The following is a 19,437-nucleotide window of genomic DNA, read 5'->3' on the forward strand; positions in this document are numbered from 1 at the left end:
ATAGTTCCTTGTCTGCACCACCTCGTCTTGTCTTACTTTCTGTTGTTTGTGATTATGTTTTCTTGAGGACAAGGACCATGGTTTATTCACTTTTATGTTCTTCATTGTGCCTTATACATAGAAGCTTTCAGTTAATACTGGCTGAATATCAAAGGAACATATTCATAGAATTTTATTTAAGTGGAAAAATACCCAGTTTTCATAGGTCACTTTTTTTGTTTCAAGCTCTATCCCCAAAGATACTTCATCTAACAAAGCCTCCTTGATAGGAGCTCCCTGCTACTTAAGAGAAACAAATGACAGTTTGAATATAAGCATGGAGAGAGAGATATACACCTGCAACTTGACCAGACTTAGGTTGAGTGAATAAGGAGATTGACAGCTTATTTTCTTGGTGTTCTTATCTGTCTTACAAGTACGTATGTGTTAATATATTGGATATTATGGAAACAGATGCACGATAAATAGAAAGACACAAATATAAAGATAAATATAGTATAGGAGCCTGGAGATTGACCAGCGATTTCAGAAATAGAAGTAGTAGAAATGTGTCTGGGAGTAGGGCCTGTTTTTAGCACATTTGGACACACATCTTTAAATATGAGACACACTTCTGGAAAGAACATAGGGTCCTGTGAGTGAAGGATTGGGTTGCCTTGTTTTATATTTACTTGAGGCTATTCTAGAGAAACAACAAAAGTGTGAAGGGAAAGCCAAACTCAATGAGTTTGGTTTTTTGATACACTGAAAGTGCTTCTAACAGATCTGGACCCTTGAACAGATGCCCCCACAAAAGCAGCAGCATCTGGAAGCATGTACACACGTTCCTCCCTCCATACTCCCCGGAGTTATTTCCATGGTTCCTGAATGAGTCACTCACTTCAGTCACCACTGATGTGATAGAAATAGCTTCATCACAGCAAATTTTCTTCCCTTCTGAAAAGTCGACAGATTACTAAGGAATGTCCTCAGTTTGCATTAATGGTTCTTTTACTCTGGTAGTCACAATTACACAATTCCAGCTAAGTAAATAGGTGTCAAAGTCAGCAAATTGTATTGACAAATTACCATCAAAGTAATAATACTCACAAGAAGAAGTTAGGAGGATTTTCATAAATTCAGTGATTGGCCTTTATTATACTCTCAGGTGAGGGATTTTTAATGAGTCAATCTCATTGGTTATTTCAATATCTTTGACTTTTTTCAAAGTTAGTGAAAAATTAATGACTCTTTTAGCAGATTACCAAATTAAGCCTTTTATGAGATCATACCTACATTAAGAAAGACATGCTGGAAGAGGTTTATTTCATTTCAATAAGCTCCTTTAACTAAATGTGTTCATTAGGACACAAGCCTTATTTATCAAGGTTATTAAAGTATTATGCAAGAATAAAACTTGATTTCCAAATAATGTCCCATGATTAGGCTTATTTTATTTTGATAAAGCCAGGTTTGCTATACATTTTAAGATAAAGCAAGAGGAACAGACTGCTCAGGAAAAATAATTAAACCCAAGTAAAATTACCTCAATCACTGTTTTGAATTACTGATTAATGATTCGTCCCTAAGTCTGCTCCAGACAGGTTTTATGCTTTCTTTGATGAGTAACTCTCAAGGGATTATGACTTACTTTTAAGAGTAAACTCATCCTGGAGGTATAATCCTTGACTAGGGGTCCAATATTAAAAACCATTTGAGGGAGTTCTCATATTGGCTCAATGGTAATGAACCCAACTGGTATCCATGAGGATGCGGGTTTGATCCCTGGACTTGTTCAGTGGGTTAAGGATCTGGTGTTGTCGTGAGCTGCGGTGTAGGTCACAGATGTGGCTCGGATCCTGCATTGCTGTGGCTGTGGTGTAGGCCAGCAGCGGCAGCTCCAATTGAACTCCTAGCCTGGGAACGTCCATATGCCGAAGGTAGGGCCCTAAAAAGAAAAAATTGAAATTTGTCAGTGTCTTAAAATTAATTTGAGTTTTAGTAAACCTATTGAGAGTAACTTTTGTGGACATTATTAGAATGTTCAAGAAAACATTTTTATTCCAAAATCAAAGTACTTGCTTTCTGGGTCTGTGGGTTTTTCCAGCCAGCCCAAGAATAGGACACAGGTAAAGTTTTCTTTTCCATTATGAAGACCAGAAGATCCTGCAGGTGTCAGTACTGTGTTCCCTAAACAGTCTCCTTGCATGGTGGTTGGCAAGACTGTGGCCACAATTGATGCTCCCAAGCTGATTCTACCGACTCTCACTTGGGCAGATGTTTTCACCTGGTGTGGGTTGTTAAGGGCTCTTGGCTTGCCAAATATAACAGTATTTGTGGATGGGGATCACTTGAAAATATTTGCTAGGGTTCTATCTTTGCCATTCTGTCTAATTCTGGCCACGGCGATGAGTTTTGTGTTCTAGGGAAATACTGGTGTACTTCACTTCTGTAAGCATTCTTGTCTCTTTTGTGGTGTTTGATAAGACTCTTTTTAGTGAAGCAGCAAAACCACTGGGCTTCATTTCTAAATCTGGTTAACCAAATGCCTCCTGCCTTCACCCCATCACCACAGAATGATGTGCAATAGCACTAGTTGTTTTCATCCTGATTTCTAAATTTAATCACAGTGAGTCTCAAATCAGGAAGAAAATAAATTAAGACGCAATACTATTTACTGGTCTCCTGTGAGATCTCAGGTTTCTTTTTAAATAGCACTGTTGGTGTTGGATTCGGTGCTTTAGGGATGGACTGACAGATGCAAATCCCACCTGTGAGTCCTGTCCATTCGGGAGGAGGCAGAGATGATGAGCGTTTTCCCAACCGCGTCTTCTGCATTCAAACCATGCGGGCCACACATTAGGAACCAAATACATATTTTTTGAGGGAGTACATGGGAGAATGAAGTCAGCCCTCCAGTCTTTCCTTCCTCAGCTGTAGAATAGATGATGACATATACCTACCACTGATTGTATGAGAATTAGATAATATATATAAAATGTTTAGCATAGGGTATAGCATATGATAAGATTTCCATCACTGGCAATTGCTTATCTTCCTACATCAAGGCTGTATTTCATTAGTAGAAACTGGTTCTTTTATTTCCTACGCTCCATTATTTTTTTATGTGGTAAAGTGTAAGTGCTCTGGGTATTAAACATGTAAACTGGGGATAAAGCTGCTAAGACATTTAAGTCTGTGTACTTGAAAAACCAAAGGACTCTAGATATTTCATTGAATTTCTACCCAGCCCTCTCTGGGCCAGCTGAGCAAATCTCTGCTCTTTCAGAGGACTTTTCTCGAAGAGACAGGATTTTCTTCTGAATTTTCCTCTGTTCTTCCAGTTTCTGAAAACGTAAAGAACAGGACTAGATGCTTAGTGCTTAGTGCTTTCTGTCTGCCCTGTCCTTCTGTTAAACTGATTTGGGGAGAATGCCCCTCACCATCAGGTCAATTGATGGCTGCAGTTTTGTAGGCACACAGATCATCAATACTTAGGGTCAGTTAGTTCTGGAAAATCATCCAATCTAAGGTTTGCCCAGATCCCTAGTTTCCAGCCTGTGAAATGCAAGGAATAATGCAGTGCTTCAGGTTCCTGGGAAGATACTTTGTTTCTTTTTCTTCTTAGTCTAATTACTCACATTCCAGGTGGTTCTGCCTAATTTTAGAATTATCATGATCTACTTTATAGGGAAAAAAACCCATAACGTTTCATGTACAGTATAACTTAACATAAATTTTTTAGGGAGTGAGGAAAAATACAACAGGATTTCTGTCTCCTTTAAGATTAGGAGATATATAAAATTTTAGTAGTTACCATTGGGTTGTGTTGTAATTTACTTACAGTGTAACCACTTGTGCAGCCAATTAACTTGCATTTTCAGAGAATACTTAATGAATGAAAAAATATTCTCAAAATAATGAAGTAAAATTGAAGATGCAAATCAATACAGTGTAATTCCAATTTTGTTTTTTTTAATTTTTAAAAAATTTTTATGTCTTTTTTTAAGGCCACACCCATGGCATATGGAAGTTCCCAGGCTAGGGGTTGAATCTGAGTTGCAGCTGCTGGCCTACGCCACAGCCACAGCAATGCCAGATCTGACCTGCATCTGCAACCTACACAGCAGCTCTTGGCAACCCTGGATTCTTAACCCACTGAGCAAGGCCAGGGATCAAACCCATGTTCTCATACATACGAGTTGGGTCCGTTACCACTGAGCCACAACAGGAACTCCCAATTTTTTTTAAAAAAAGGTCACTGTGAAATTGTTTTAAGAACAGGGGAAAAATATCCCCAAATGTTCATTTCATCATCTCAATGGTGGGTTGAATTTTAATAAAAGTCACCTCTTTTTTCTCTTTTGTGAGCATGCCTTCTCTCATTCATGAGACACTGTCAGGACAACCAAGGAACTAATAATTCATGTTTTAGCTTTGATAAATCTTCACAGATACAGGCAGCATATGCATTTAATGAGTTAGAGTACTGATAACTCAGCTTTTCTGATAAGAAGTCCTTGAGCGAGGCCCTTTTAAGTTCCTCTAAGAAAGGACAGTTGGAGAGCCCTCATGTGAGTTGCTGCAGCCCAGTTGGCAATAGTCCATTTGCCACTAGAACCCAGGCTTAATAGCCTAGCTCAGGGCCCTGCTCCAGAAGTCATGGACTTGAGGAGGTCCAGGCTTTAAATTCTGCCCAACTTTGGAGCTGGGCACCCAGGCAACTGCCTGCCTGCCGAAACAGGTGAGCAAGTAGGGACCATCTTGAAACCTGGAAGGGGCTTTGCCCTGACCTTACTGCCCATCAGTGTTCTACCCAAATTCCATTGTTACTGATAAAGTGTCATGTTGATATTTTTTAAATAACTGATGTTATCTGCTTACTGAATACTTTTCCTATGAAAATCACTGAACGGTCATTTCCTTCTATTGGGGAAAAATGACTCATGCTCCTCACTCTTTTGTATCTTTTTTACATGGTCAAGTATTCATATTCTTTAAATGGCTAGGGATTAAAAAAACTCAATCCCATTGGTTAATTTAAAACCTTACTTTATCTATACGTAGAACTTATTTTGATACACAGTCTCATCTGAACAGATTCAAATACAGAGGCTCTAATGCTACCCACCTAATATGGAAGGACCTGGAACGCAGACTAGAACATTCTTCCAAGTGGAAAACAGCTCAGATGGTTAATGCAAATGAGGAATTTCAATTGGCTTTGAACATAGCATAATGCAAAATAACCATCTCATAAATTACTTTCTCTCGTATCTGTGTATCAAAATATTTATAAAATGTCTTGCACTGTCATACCTAACTAAGCCTCTTGGTATTTACTTTTTCAGTAGGATTCTCTTTGTCTTAACACAAAGTCAGATGCAGTGACTAAGCACTGACTTAGAAAGTGGACTTTCTCTCTCTCATTCTGACTCTGTCTCTGTCTCTTTTTGGATATACAGTCAAATTAGTGTGAAGATGGAGGACTAAAAAATATCACACAGATTATTATGGTAAATTGTGGATAGTAAATTCCACAATCTGATATGTGATCTGCTTTCTTGAAAAATATGTGCATTTAAAACCAACCCAATTTACAGTTGAGGAAGTCAAAGTTTCCTTTTAAAAGTTATCTATGAGTAGAAAATGGGAAGTTCAATGGAGATTGATGAGCTTATAAATTGTCTGTTTAGGAATAAGTAACTCCAGGGTATTCTGCAAATCTCTAAATTCAGAACAATCAAGGGAACCCATGAGCTTTTAGGAAAACTCATTCCCTTGGAAGATAATCTCAATACTGTGTGTGGATCGGAAGAGCATCCAAGTGTGACAGAAAGAATGTGAAAAAAAGAATGAACACTGTAAACCAACTATAATGAAAAAATAAAAATCATTATATATATATATATATATATATATATATATATATGAATGATCTATTATAGGATGGTCATAGTACTTAGGAAAAAGAAACTTGTGGGTTTAAAGTTCACATGGACCAAAGTGCCTGAATGATAGTGAGGGGTGATTAGTCCTCCATGCTCTGACCTCACTCAGAAATAGCCTGGACCAGGTGGGCCAGTCTGGGCGGTAAGAACTCAGGCCACGGCCCTGCATGGCCCCTGCAGAGGGTGAGTGCTGAATCTGGGGACTGAAGTGTGTGCTTCAAATTTGGGATGCACACATGGAAGCTGCCTCTTGCTCAGAGATGACCCATGCCCAGTAGTGGCGATTGTAGGGTAAGCAGTGTCCCCAGAATCATATGTTGAAATCCTAGTTCCAGCACTTAGGAAAGTGACCTCATGTGGAAGTAAGGTCCTTGCAGATGTAATCAAGTTAGGATGAAGCACAGAGGAATAGAGTGGGTCCCAAATCCAATGACTGATGTCCTTATGAGTAGAGAGAGATCTGGAGACACATGCACAACAAAAAGGAGCACTACCACGTGACAACAGAAGCAGAGATTGGAGTGATGCTGCCATTAGCCAAGCAATGCCAAAGATTTCTGGCAACCACCAGGAGCAGGGAAGAGGCAAGGAAGCATTCTTCCCTAGAGCTTTTAAAGCAGTGTGACCCTGCTAACATCTTGAATTCAGACATCTAGCCTCAGAACTGCCAGACAATCGATTTATTTTGTTTTAAGCCACTCAGTTTGTTGCTCTTTGTTCAGGCAATGCCAGGAAATGAGTACAAGGACTACAAGGTACCCTTTAGGCATCTCTTCTTTTGCAATCCAAGGTTGCAACAATTTGCCTTGAAGGGGTAAGAGAACTACTCAAGGTTTCCAAGGGGAAGGGGGTAGGTTTGGGTAGATTCCTCTGTGATGAGCTAGATGAACAACATATGGTGGAGTCCAATCCAGATCACATCTGGCCAGGGTGACTTCAGAAACAAAGAGGGTCAAGAAGCCTGGGCATTGGCAGGTGAAGCAATCCAACCAGCCTGAAGCCACAGACAGTGACATCCAGGTGAGGGCTTTGCTGTCCTGTCCACCACTGGAGCCTAGTTGAGCCAGGTGGAGAGCCAGGGAAAATTCCACATGGGCACATGGCTTGGAGGCCCACAGCAGTCCTGCCATCAGGGGTGTTCGTGGTGATAAGAGACTTCCCTGTACCCCATGAAGTGTCAGTGAGCAAGAAGCTTCCACTCGCTATAGCAAATAGGACTATAGGGCCTGCCTGTAACTGAGAAGCAGCAGGTGGGAGGATTTTTAGGACAAGGGTGGGGCCTGGTTCTAGTTTCCTCACAGATTTCCTAAGACCCTCCAGCCAAAATATTTCGTTCTAAAATAATGCAGAGTAAAGAATTCTAAAACCACCCATCTGGCCTTTCCCTGCCTCACTTCCTCCGATTTCCCCCCTGGCCTCCTTTAAATCAGCGCAAATCAAGGGCATGTCTGCGGAATCTCACCAGAAATTCCGCTGGGACAGGATAGGAATGGATGTCAAGGGGAGGTTAGAGGAGCCTCGTATTCTTTGGCGCCCATCATTTTATTTCCTTGACTTCCCTGGGAAAACATTTTGTTAAAACACATGCCTTGATTCCCGCCTGGCCTCGTTAGCCCCAGGCAGCCGCGGTTCCCATGAGCACAGCGTACCTTCTGAAGAAATGCACCCAGATCAGAATGGTATATGAGTCTGTCCTATTCTGGCTCTAGAAAAGAAACGTTACAGTAAATAAGTGGGCGGGATTGGCACCGCAATCACAAAAACAACCAAAACAGCAATGAAATCAAACTGAGGAAAACTTAACTTTAGCATCATATATACACTCTTTGACTGAGTTGGACTGTACTTCTGCAAGAAACAACTGCAAAAAGGAAACTGTGCAAAGAGTTGTCATTATTTTTGGTGTGTTGCATACTGCAGTTAACCGTCAGAATTAAATAGAATTGGGTAGATTGGGGGTATTTTCAGGTGGGTCTCAGGTGGGCTGAAGCAGGCAGCGTGGCTTTGGCAACCCTGCGTTGTTTTGCTAATTCGTTCCTACTTTCTTTGCGCTTTTTCTTGAAAACAAACTTTCTCCAACAAAGCTTCATCACCACATTTTCATAGAATGAGTAGGCCAAGACTATAGTGTTTGTAGGGTTTATACCCACTATTCCGTCTCCTCTTTGCTTTTCTAGGCCCACCACCGTCACCAAGTGCCAGGCTACCATCCCTCTGCCCACAGCCAACTCCTCCTGCACGGAGGCCCCATCAGGCCCCCCTCCTCAAAGGGTCCTTTCTCCCAGCTCTGGTCCTTTCTTTACAGTTTAAACCTCTGTCGGCCAGACGCTTTGCACGAATTGAAAATCGCCTCTGGACTACTTCCATCCTTAAAAGGGGTGCAGGAGCTTACCTGACCATTTAAGGTCCCTAAAAGAGGCTAACGGAAGTTGCACACACTTTCCTCTCACAGGTAAATTCATTTTAAGCAGGTTATCTGTATTTTTGAAACATAGGATTGACCCCATGGGCAGGAATTTCGGACCAGCTAGGATGCGAGGCTCACGGGGTGTGGGGAGCTACTTGGGGGCTGGTGGGAGCTGGTCAGAGGTCCTCATCTCTTTTTCAGGAGGCAGTTGCCCAGCCAGCCTATTTCAAGGGATGACCCTGGTTTTAGGGGGAGAAGTGGTACCTGTTTCTGCAGATAAATCAATCCTCTCACAGCCATAAATACTCCATTTTGATATTCTTGGAGATTTGCTTCAAATGAATCATACTAGCTCTTTTCTTCCCTTCTGGGCAGAATACTATTTGCAGACATCGGCAAATTTGGGAAAAAAGCTTGTTTCCTAAGTGGAACCATTCTGAAAACAAGGGAAAAAGGCAAACTGCACACTCATATGCAACCATTCCCCCTGAATATCCCCAAGTTTTCATTGTGTTTAAACTACCTGTTTATAAATAATATCTGATGAAAACCTCATTAAAAATGTATCTGCTTCTATGTTAAACTTTAGTTAAATTTCCACTCCTGGACTATATCTTTAAAGTATTTGAGTGTGTGTGTGTGTGTGTGTGTGTGTGTGTGTGTGTGTTTGTATTTTTAGGGCTGTACCTGCAGCATATGGAAGTTCCCAGGCTAGGGGTCGAATCAGAACTGCAGCTGCTAGCCTGCACCACAGCTCAAGGCAACCCACTGAACAAGGCCAAGGATCGAACCTGCATCCTCATGGATACTAGTCAGGTTTGTTAACTCTGGGCCATGACAAGAACTCCCTAAATTTTTTTTAATGGCCACACCCATAGCAAATGGAAGTTCCTAGACCAGAAATTGAATCCGAGCCACAGCTTCGACCTAAGCTACAGCTGTGGCAATCCCGGATCCTTTAATCCACTGCTCTGGACCGGGGATTGGACCTGTGCCTCCCCAGCAACCTGAGCCACTGCAGTCAGGTTCTCAACCCACTGTGCCACAGCGCGAACTCTATGTGTGTGTAATCTTGTCTCCTTCATCTATGATGGATCAGCATAAATGGTTTACCTGCAGAAAACTAAACTCCTATACATGTGCCTTAATGAAGTTCAGATTATTTAATAGTAGCAATTAAGATATATCTCAGAAAATGTTGATAATATGATTTTTAATACAGTCCTAATGTTTTGGGGGTCCCAGTAACACAATTACAGTATCTATTGCAGCCAACATTTACCCAGGTTACTGTGCGTCAGACTCTTTTCCAAGCTTTTAATATTAACTTAGATAATCCTCCTAGTAATGCACTTGGTGGGGCCACTGACAGGTGCTAAGTTACCCAGGTCTGGGGGTGGGGGTTGCTGGTCTCCCACACAAGCAGGGCTCTGATGTTCTCTGTCACTGCTTCAGAAAACGTGGCCTCTTGCAGTACAGTAGTCCCAGAGAGTGTGGCTATCATGGCTTTTTTTTTTTTTTTTTTTTTTTACTTTTTTGGGCTGTACCTATGGCATATGGAAGTTCCCAGAGTAGGGGTCGAATCGGAAGTACAGCTGCTGGCCTACACCACAGCCACAGCAACACGGAATCTGAGCTGTGTCTGTGACCTACACCACAGCTCATGGCAACGCTGGATCTCCGACCCACTGAAAGAGGCCAGGGATTGAACTACTAGTTGGATTCATTTCCACTGTGCCATGGCTTCTTGAGAACTTGGATGCTGAGTGAATCAAGAGCTGTCTCAATAAACTTTCTAGTTCTGTCAGCCTCTGAAATCACTAACCTTCATACAGGTGCTGTAGCACAAGTCTAGGTTTGTACTAAGCTAAAAGGAAACATATGCTTTGTGTCTAAGGCAATTACAGGATTAAAACAAGTAGCATATTGGTGTTGCTATTTAAAAGTGAAGGCTAGCAGAATATACTATCCCAAGTTACACTGCTTTTGTTTATTTGTTATTTTGAGCTGTAGGCACTTCAAAAACTGCGAATGAGGGGAGGGGCTTTCTTTGAACTCCCTTGATTTGCCTAAAGACAGAATCTCTGAAAGAAGTCAGTGGTCACAGATCTCCTCCTGGGAATTTTGTTAACCAGGGAAGAGGGATGCCTGTCATGAGAGAGGAGACTAGAAATGACACCACATCCAGACCCACATAGTCACACTATCGCACCTCCTGTGTATTCTTCTAAGGGCCCATTCATTTTCCTGAAAATCATTTCTTCTCCCCTAGCAGGTCTATATCCCCCCTCTTCTTTCCCTATGAAGATGGCATTTAAGCCTGGACTCTAAGCCACCTTGGGGAGTTTCTCATTTTCCCCTAGGTATCATCCATGTATGCATGTTAATAATCTTCTGTTTGTTTCTCTCTTGTTAATCTGTCTTTTATTATAGGGTCTCAGCTAAGAACTCAGAAAGGTAGAGTGAAAATTATTTTTTCTCCCCTACAAGAGTCTCTCCTTGTCTGCAAGTGCCCTGGGGTTAACAACATAGAAGTCTGTTCATGAAGGAACTGGGCATTCTGGAGGTCATGAGGCAGACCTAGGACTCAGGAGGAAGTAGGAAGGGAAAGTGGGCTTTAAGGGGAGGTTGAGGCTGATGACATTCAATGATCACAACCTTTGTTGCTGTCTGTGTCCTTTAAACAGTCTGAAAATGAAGCTTCAGACAAAATGCCTTTCGTACATGGAGCCAGTGCTGGTGAGTCACAGCACAGGGTTGCCCTGTGGATGATACCCAGACCCCATGAGCTCTCCAGTTTTGTTCCCAAGTGTCTTCTTCAGCCCAGGGCCACTCTGACACCACCCACTCAACCCAAGGGTACTCCAAGACCAAGCTTAAGACTTGTTCGTTCAAAAATGGGCCATCCAGCCATGGCGGCTCACTCTCAGCAGTGACTTGGAATTAGGAACTGATAGTCATTATTGAGAAAACTGAATGGTTCCCCAACAGGAAAGCCTGATCCACCTTGTCTCACCCAGCAATACCATCACTTCTCCCTTGGTCCCCGTTGCTAACATTTTCACTTCAAGGTACACGTCAAGTAAAGCATAATAAAAATGTCTAAGTCCTGGGTTGCTTTTTGCAACATCTATGAATCTGCGCTTCTTACCCAATTTACTAAAGGGTAATAACCAACATAAGAACTGGCAACATTCATTACTGTTGAGGTTTGCCCACCGTTTCAGCAATTATTTAAGTGCTTTCAACACACTGCTTCTTTCACTGTTTTTGAGGGAGAAATAGAAGGAGAGATTGATTTTTCCAATGATTGTTTTGACTTGGTGTATATACCGAGAATTTCCACTGCTTTCAAGTCTCAGGTTTAGGGCTTAAAGAGGTTTGGTAGGAAGAGCAGTAGCTGTCCAGCCAGCGTGCAGCTGATATCTGCTCTGGGACCAGAGGAGAGAGGAGGCAGGGAGGACTGCGGGGATTACCAAGCAGCCTTGATCTCCTCTTATGCCATCACTGTCTGCTCCTTTAGAACCTGTGCCTCCCCTAGAATGGCCGTACTATTTAGGGAGACCTGTGCTGACAATAAGGTGCAATTCAAAAGAAATGAGGGTTTTTTTTGAAGTTAGGGGAGGGAGAGTGGAGGGGAATTCTATGTTTTGTTTGTTTGTTTGTTTTAAAAAGACAACTTAAAACATGTCCTTCTCAAAGACTAGATAGTCTATAAGACCCTTGATGGTTTGAAGGTTCTGATTCTGAAGGCTTGGGTGGGGAGGTGAGATGCATATGCTCTCATCCCAGCGTTGGAGAAATAGGGCATCTTGATGAGAATTTACATTTTTACAACATGGGAGAAATTAAAGGGCTTTCCTGCAGATAAAGCAAAATCTCCACAAAATCAGGTTTTTTTCTGCTGCCTAGAGACCCAGACCTCATGTTGAACTTTGAGGTAAAATGGAAAAAAAATAATAATTCAGTGCAGTTTCCTTTCAATAAACAAACCATTCCACTCTCCACTCAGCAGATAGAAATACACTTCGTTGACTCCAAATATGAGACCAAAAGAGCATAATGGCCTACCAGTTTTGAAGAGCTTGTTTTCTAGTTGCTTAATCATCTCAGTGAAATGGCTTTAGGAAATATAACACATTAGGGGACAAAACCCATTGAGAGAGAAAATCTCCAGAGTTAAGAAGGAATGGTAACAGCACATTTTTCTTTTTCTTTCTTTCTCTTTCTTTCTTTCTTTCTTTCTTTCTTTCTTTCTTCTTTCTTTCTTTTCTTTCTTTCTTTCTTTCTTTCTTTCTTTCTCTCTCTCTCTTTCTTTTCTTTCTTTCTTTCTTTCTTTCTTTCTTTCTTTCTTTCTTTCTTTCTTTCTTTCTTTCTCTCTTTCTCTCTCTCTCTCTCTCTTTCTTTCTTTCTCTCTCTCTCTCTCTTTCTTTCTTTCTGTCAGTCTGTCTCTCTCTCTTTCTTTCTTTGTCTTTTTACAGATTCACCCTAGGCATATGGAGGATCCTAGGCTAGGGGATGAATTGGAGCTGTAGCCACTGGCCTATGCCATAGCCACAGCAACACCAGATCCTTAACCCATTGAGCGAGGCCAGGGATCGAAACTGCATCCTCATAGATCCTAGTCAGTTTCGTTTCCACTGAGCCACCACTGGAACTCCCATTTTTGTAATTTCCATGTCTTCTTCTCTGGCATCTGCCTATACATGGGATGCAGTCAGGACAGCTTGTGTGCAGCTTTTAGCAGACACAGATACTCTGTCTATCCCAGAAGAACACATGATCCACATTTGAAGCAATTTTTGTGTAAATGATTGTGCTGTTAACCTCTGAGGGTCACTCACATATTTTCTGAGAAATTGGCTGCTTTAACTTCTTTTTCAGAATGCCATGTGTTCATTTTGGGGGCAGACAGATGACAGCCTGGGCACTCCAACAGGAGTGATTAAGTTAAATGTAACTAATCCCCATTGGGAGAAGGGAAGTGATGGGACTCATAAGGCCATTCCAGATGAGAATTTTCCTTCTCCCCCAACAGAAAAGCAAAACATACTGTGTGGTTTTGTAACTGGTCAAGTTGAGAAATGTTTTTAAGCTTTCCGCTTTGCCAAGTGTTTCAGAAAAAAAATTCTTTCTATTTCATGCCAAAAAATGTTTCCCTTTAAATATTTTTTCCCCATATCTGGCTACATGTCCAGGATTTCTTCTTTTCTAAGAATAAATAAATTTTTCTGGGGTATAAAAATGCCACTTGCTCTATCAGATTAAGTGTCTCTTTATATAGAAAAAGCATTTGAAACATTCCATCGGGGGCCTAAAGAAGAATCCTTACATAATATGATTTTGTTAAATTAATTTTGATTAAATATTTGTTTTTTGAATTCTTTTTGTGACCCTTAATGGAATGTCTAGGCTTGTTTTATAGCACTTTTAATTCTACATTTTTCTCTAACTGCCCTTATACTATTCCCTTTTATTAGAAAGCATTAAACATGAATTAATTTCTGTCTTTGACCAAAATGATACCTTGGAAATGATACCAATGCAAGGGGACCCTCTGGGTTCCATTCTCTATTTGCATACTTAGCTGGAGTTGGAAGGGTTCAGCTGTCAGGGTTTCAAGAACTCTAGCATTAAAAAAAATGTGAACTTGCAAATTAGCTGTCAAGTTTAATAGAAAGTGAATAATGCAGCCCAGAGCTGACTTGTTTCCATTCCTGGTGTCCTATTGATCTTGCTGTTATAGGTAAAGCACAGACATACAGGAACACTGAAAATTGCAATTTGTATGGGTTGGTTTTGTATTTTCTTTCTCACAAGCTGAAAATGGTAGTTACATTCACAAAGTTAAAAAGCTGGATGGTATTAGAATCGAGAATATAGGACAAAACAAAATCATGCTTGAAAAAACAGTAATAGCTGTATACCTGAAATGTGATAAATATTCATAGAGAAATAAAGAGCATTAGCTCTCATAGATCCCCAAACGACCTGGTGAAATACATTACAGATTTAAATTTGTCCTGTTATTAACATTTAATGAATCATTCTACATAAAACTAATGTAAGCTAAGAGCATTCTAAGTTGATATATAATGTTAGTGATAGATAGCTGGTTAATTTTTTAATCTCTTTGTGTTCATTAGTGTGTGAGGGTATGGGGGAGGGGTCTTATGGTCTTTCATAAATGGTTCTCTCTAAGCTTTTTGGTTTGCAAATCTTTATCATTCATTTTAAAGACTAAAAATGCAAGCTTATTCAATTTGGAGCGCATAGAAAGATGAGGACATGCAAACCTTTCAGAGAAAGCATGTGCCAATATGATTCTGAAATGTCACAAAGCTGCTATAGAATAAACTAAGATTCCCTTCGAGATTGATGATATACTGAGAAACTGGAGGATGCAGCAAATTATTTTGCTTGTCTTCAAACCCACTGTCATCCTGCCACCACTTGTACCAAATAAAATTTCCATCTCTGTTCCAGCTTATCATGGCCCTCTCCCCCCCTCATGCATGGGGAATTAGTTATTTACATTTTGAAAATTTCAGGCATCTCAAAACACTTACGTTTTGTTGAACTGGGTCTCCCATGGTAAAGGATAAAACCCAACTCAGCGAGCCTGCTTCCTAGGAACGGCAAATCAGCATGGTGATGCACCCAAGCCAGAAATAATATCCTTCATTTGCTGCAATTGGTTTAGTATCAATGCTATAAAAAATAGATGATGGAAAACTGGAGCCCTTGACAGAAATACAAGTCTGCTGTGTGTGGCTTCTACAGGGCTAGAGCAGAGCGAAGTGCTGGTCTTTGCCTATGCATTGAACTTGGACTTCACCTGTGCTGGCTGGCAAAAGCACATGCACAGAGTGCTCACCAAGGCCCTCAGCACTGCAGGTAATGCCAACTTCATTTACATAAATGATGGAGAGAACTAAGCATATGCACTGCTGCCAGAAGTCAATGGGCACAGAAACTTCAGCCTATGGAATATCACTGTGGAGTGGGCAGGCCAAGTTATATATGGTGCTTGGGTTTTCCTCTTTGCTTTTGCAAAAAGGTAATTTTAAACACAGGAATGATCTGCAGCTTTGGCATAAAGAAAGCTGGAAGTCAGTGAGATAAGGCTTGAAGGTCAACTCATGCACACTGCAGCATGGAGTGATGCTGAGACGCCAGAAATGCAGACCAAGCACCTCAGACCCATTCTCACTGCGTGTACTGCTCTCTTGGCACAGAACTGGGAGCCCAAAATGTTAAAGTCTAACTAAAAACTGCAAATTAGGGCCTGTGGTCTGTGCTTTGTCTGAACATGGCAGTGTCTATGAATACAAGTCATGAAAGAAGAATATGCTTTGCAAACTTTAACATTATGTGAGAGAGAGCAAGAGGAATCAGGAGGGAAAAGGGTGGGAGAGGAACAGAGAAATGCCTGAAAAATGCCTTTTTTTCTCCAGTCCTATCCCTGATTTAGAAGCAAGGTCAAGCTCGAGACCTCCTCTCCTCCTTACTGTCACTCTGTACCCTTGGCTTTGTGGCCCTGATTGGACACTACATGAGACTCTACACAAAGTAAATGAAAAATACTTTTTGTCTTTGTTATCTACTCTCTTTCTGGTCCTTTAAATTGAACTATCCCAGCCACAAATCATACAGTGGCCAGCATACAGGAGCAGGTGGATACTTGACTTTAGAGGTGATTATGAAGATGCTCACCACCTCCCACTCCACCTGGTCCTCCACCTGATCCTGGTCTTTATTGGTTCATCTTATCTCCTCCCTTCAGAACTGCTCCAAGCTTGATGCATCCTCAAGTCCCAAAGGGCTTGGCAGCCCTTCCTGACACCTCCATTTGCCTTTCTCAGAAACTGGTATCTCAGCCCCACTGCATTCTTTCTGGTTTAACTTGCCCCACTGGCTTCTTTATTCCTGGGGAAGATAATAATTTCTAGTTCCTGGGGGCCAGCCCTGGCTCCAGGAGTTTGGGAATGGGGTTCAAATAACCCTGGAGACTCTTATTTTTCAAGTGTGTTGGCTGGCACTTTAGGGTGACTCAATTACTAAAGCAAGCAGTGAATAAACAAAACAAAACCCACCTTATGTGAATACAGTCTCTTACAGGAATACAGTCTCCGGGGGACTGACTGCCTGGCTTTGTATCTTGTCCTCACCTTTGATTGGCCACTTAACCTTGCACGTTGCAAAATGGGGGTAATAATAGTACCTGCTTTCTAGGCTGCTCTGTCACTCACTCATCCATTTGCTCTTTCCTTCAGCAAAGATATGCTAAGTACCTACTACCTACCTCCCACCCCCAGGCAAAAGGAATCCACATGAGTCCAGAACAGATCAGAGTTCATGCCCTGGTGGAGCTTATGTCCCAGTGCAGCTTACTTCCAGGATTGAATAAAATAATCCACCAAAATGGTTCACCATAGTGTCTTTGATGTAGAAAATACTTGAGTTGTTAGCTATTATTATAATAACAACAAACTTTAGCAAAGGTTCAAAATTGGAATAAAGATATATCTGCTGGAGTTCCCACCATGGTGCAGTGTGTTAAGAATCCCACTGCAGCAGCTTGGTCACTACAGAGGCACGGGTTCAGTCCTCTGCCTGGCACAGTAGGTTAAAGGACCCAGTGTTCTTTTCTCAGAGGGTAACTAACTAAGACCAAAAAGATCTTTAGAAACATGGCTCTGCTTGCTATGGTTATGCGTTTTTTCAAAAATGCATATTTAGGAAAGTTTAACCAAGACTCTTTTAATAAAACTGGTCTTTGATAAAACCATGGGATTCCACAGCCACCAGTAGGGATCAGTGACCACTGCCATTAGTCAGCCTCTGGAAGTGGTGCTGAGGACATTGAAATATCCAGCTTTCTCAGAGGTGGAACCACTCCTGACCATCTGAGGAGGAGAGAAACATTGAAACAGTCAGTATGAGTTGCTGCTGCAAAAAGCATTAAGGTCTGGGACTGTTTTTCGAGTCACTGTCAGTGGGCAAGAGGGCCTGAAGTTGCCAAGAGCAAACAGCTCCCAGGAATTGCCCTTGCTCTGAGCCACCTCTGGGAACAACAGAGACTGTGTAAGAAGATTTAATTGCTTTGAGCTTCCTCCCTTCTTGATATCTCACTGAGAGTCAGCTTTGAGGAAGAAGGAGACCAAGCCTCAGTGTTGTATTAAGTAACAACAAGAAAGAAAAAAAGACTTTTTTTTTCACCTGGAATCTTTTTTTTTTTCTTTTTAGGGCTGCACCCAGTGGCATATGGAAGTTCCCAGGCTAGGGGTTGAATTGGAGCTACACCTGCCGGCCTATACCACAGCCATAGCAACGTGGGATCCCAACTGCATCTGTGATTTACACCATAGCTCAAGGCAATGCGGGATCCTTAACCCACTGAGCGAGGCCTGCAACTCATGGATCCTAGTTGGGTTTGTTAATCACTGAGCCACGAAGGGAACTCCCTCACCTGGAATCTTGATGGGCTTGGATATCAGAGCAAATTATACCAACTAATTAATCACATGGACCTCTGATTCCTGGCCATTCTGGATTAGAATTACAGAGACAAATGTGGGAAGTTACGTAACCTCAGAGTAAATGGACTTTTAGGCCAGTGGAATTTTACGAAGGGAAGAAACCGTAAGGATAAATTAGCTAACATATACGTTAACATATGAGGAAATAATCTGGAGATGCTGCAGAGGCAAAAGCAGAATATGCCAAAGTGGACTAGTTTGCCAGGAGTTTGCAGATCTAATGGAAGACTGTCAGTCGCCTTTAAGACAAAACAAATACAGAAATGACGATCAAAGCCTCTGACACAATCCAAAAAAGAAACTGTACACCTACGAAGTGTATACTCATTAAACTCCCTATAAACAAAAAATCAGAAAGCATTCTTTGGGGATTGTTGCTCACCTGCTGCCTTGACTGGGTGCTATGGCTTCATTTTCTGTCTACAAACAATGGTCGAGCTGGTTGCTATGTGTGTTCACTGGGGAAACAGTCAAATATTCAGATGTGACCAGTTATATGGATACTTGCAAATCCCTTCCCTTAATCCCATCAACATACTGTGGAGACATTCCTGTTGCAGTGGACTGATCTGGATGCTGGAGTGTCCCACAAGTCCAGGTTGGAATCCCTGCTCTGCCACTACTAGCTGTGGGACTTTGAGTAAGTTAATACTGCTGAAGCTCTTCCCCATGTGCAAATGAAAACGATGATACAAAGTATGGCAACTATGTGTATGAAATATGCACAAATTATAAAATCCAACTTCATTTTATCCCTGTCATACTGTGGATTTAAATTTCCTCATAATTCCAGCAATACTGTCTCTTTCCCATTGGAAAACATCAAGAACACAGAGCACATCTACATTCAGAATCTGCACCTCACAAATCATATATTTGAAAAGAATTTCACAAACTCAACAGCATCATATTACCTGTCATAACCTAACAGCTAAGATGACCAGCCTTCACCATCCCAATCATATGACTTAATAGGAAGCTATAGAGTGGATCGGTAAGTGCTGTGGAATCCCCAACATTTGATCTTTTTGGGAGTTGATTGACAAGTTGGTGTACTTTTTGCATTGTCTTTTTTTTTTTTTTTTTTTTGTCTTTTTAAGGCCACACCTGCAGCATATGGAAGTTCCCTGGCTAGGGGTCGAATTGGAGCTGCAGCTGCCAGCCTCTACTACAGCCACAGACATAATAACGTCAAATTTGAGCCATGTCTGCACCCTACACCACAGCTTATGGCAATGCCAGATCCTTAGCCCACTGGACAAGGTGCATTGTCATTTTTGTACCATATGGAAAATAAATGGACTAATTCCAAAGTAAAAAATAAGCCCCACTTTCATTCACATTTCCTGAGTTACTCATCCAAGAATTAGAAGCTTCCTCTTTGTGTAGTGAGTAGTGCTCAAGAGTGATAGAGAACTTGAATGAGAAAATGTTATTTTCTTTTTTTCCTTATTTTGTTTTTGAAATTTGGGGGTAAACTGCAAGCTACTTAGGAGTATTTCTTTTTCTTTCTTTCTTTCTTTTTGATTTCATTTCTCTCTCTTCTCCCTGACCTTAC

At 41.3% G+C, this 19,437-nt stretch overlaps 1 protein-coding gene across 25 annotated transcripts in view; it reads right to left on the bottom strand.

Moving 5' to 3' along the window:
- SORBS2 (sorbin and SH3 domain containing 2) overlaps nucleotides 1–19,437 on the bottom strand; it is a 325,081-nt gene that overhangs the window by 134,246 nt on the left and 171,398 nt on the right. For 11 of the 25 annotated variants that reach the window (XM_005671730.3, XM_005671729.3, XM_005671728.3 and 8 more), the window contains one exon: nucleotides 7,580–7,635. The exons of 6 other annotated variants lie outside the window; for them this stretch is intronic. The gene's annotated coding sequence lies outside the window, so the exon portion shown is untranslated. Of the gene's footprint in view, nucleotides 1–7,579; nucleotides 7,636–19,437 lie in introns of those variants that run through there. 8 more of the 25 variants (XM_005671733.3, XM_021075578.1, XM_021075573.1 and 5 more) reach the window with 7 other exon arrangements.

The sequence above is a fragment of the Sus scrofa genome, chromosome 15 (assembly GCF_000003025.6).
Source record: "Sus scrofa isolate TJ Tabasco breed Duroc chromosome 15, Sscrofa11.1, whole genome shotgun sequence".
Taxonomy (NCBI): Eukaryota; Metazoa; Chordata; class Mammalia; order Artiodactyla; family Suidae; genus Sus; species Sus scrofa.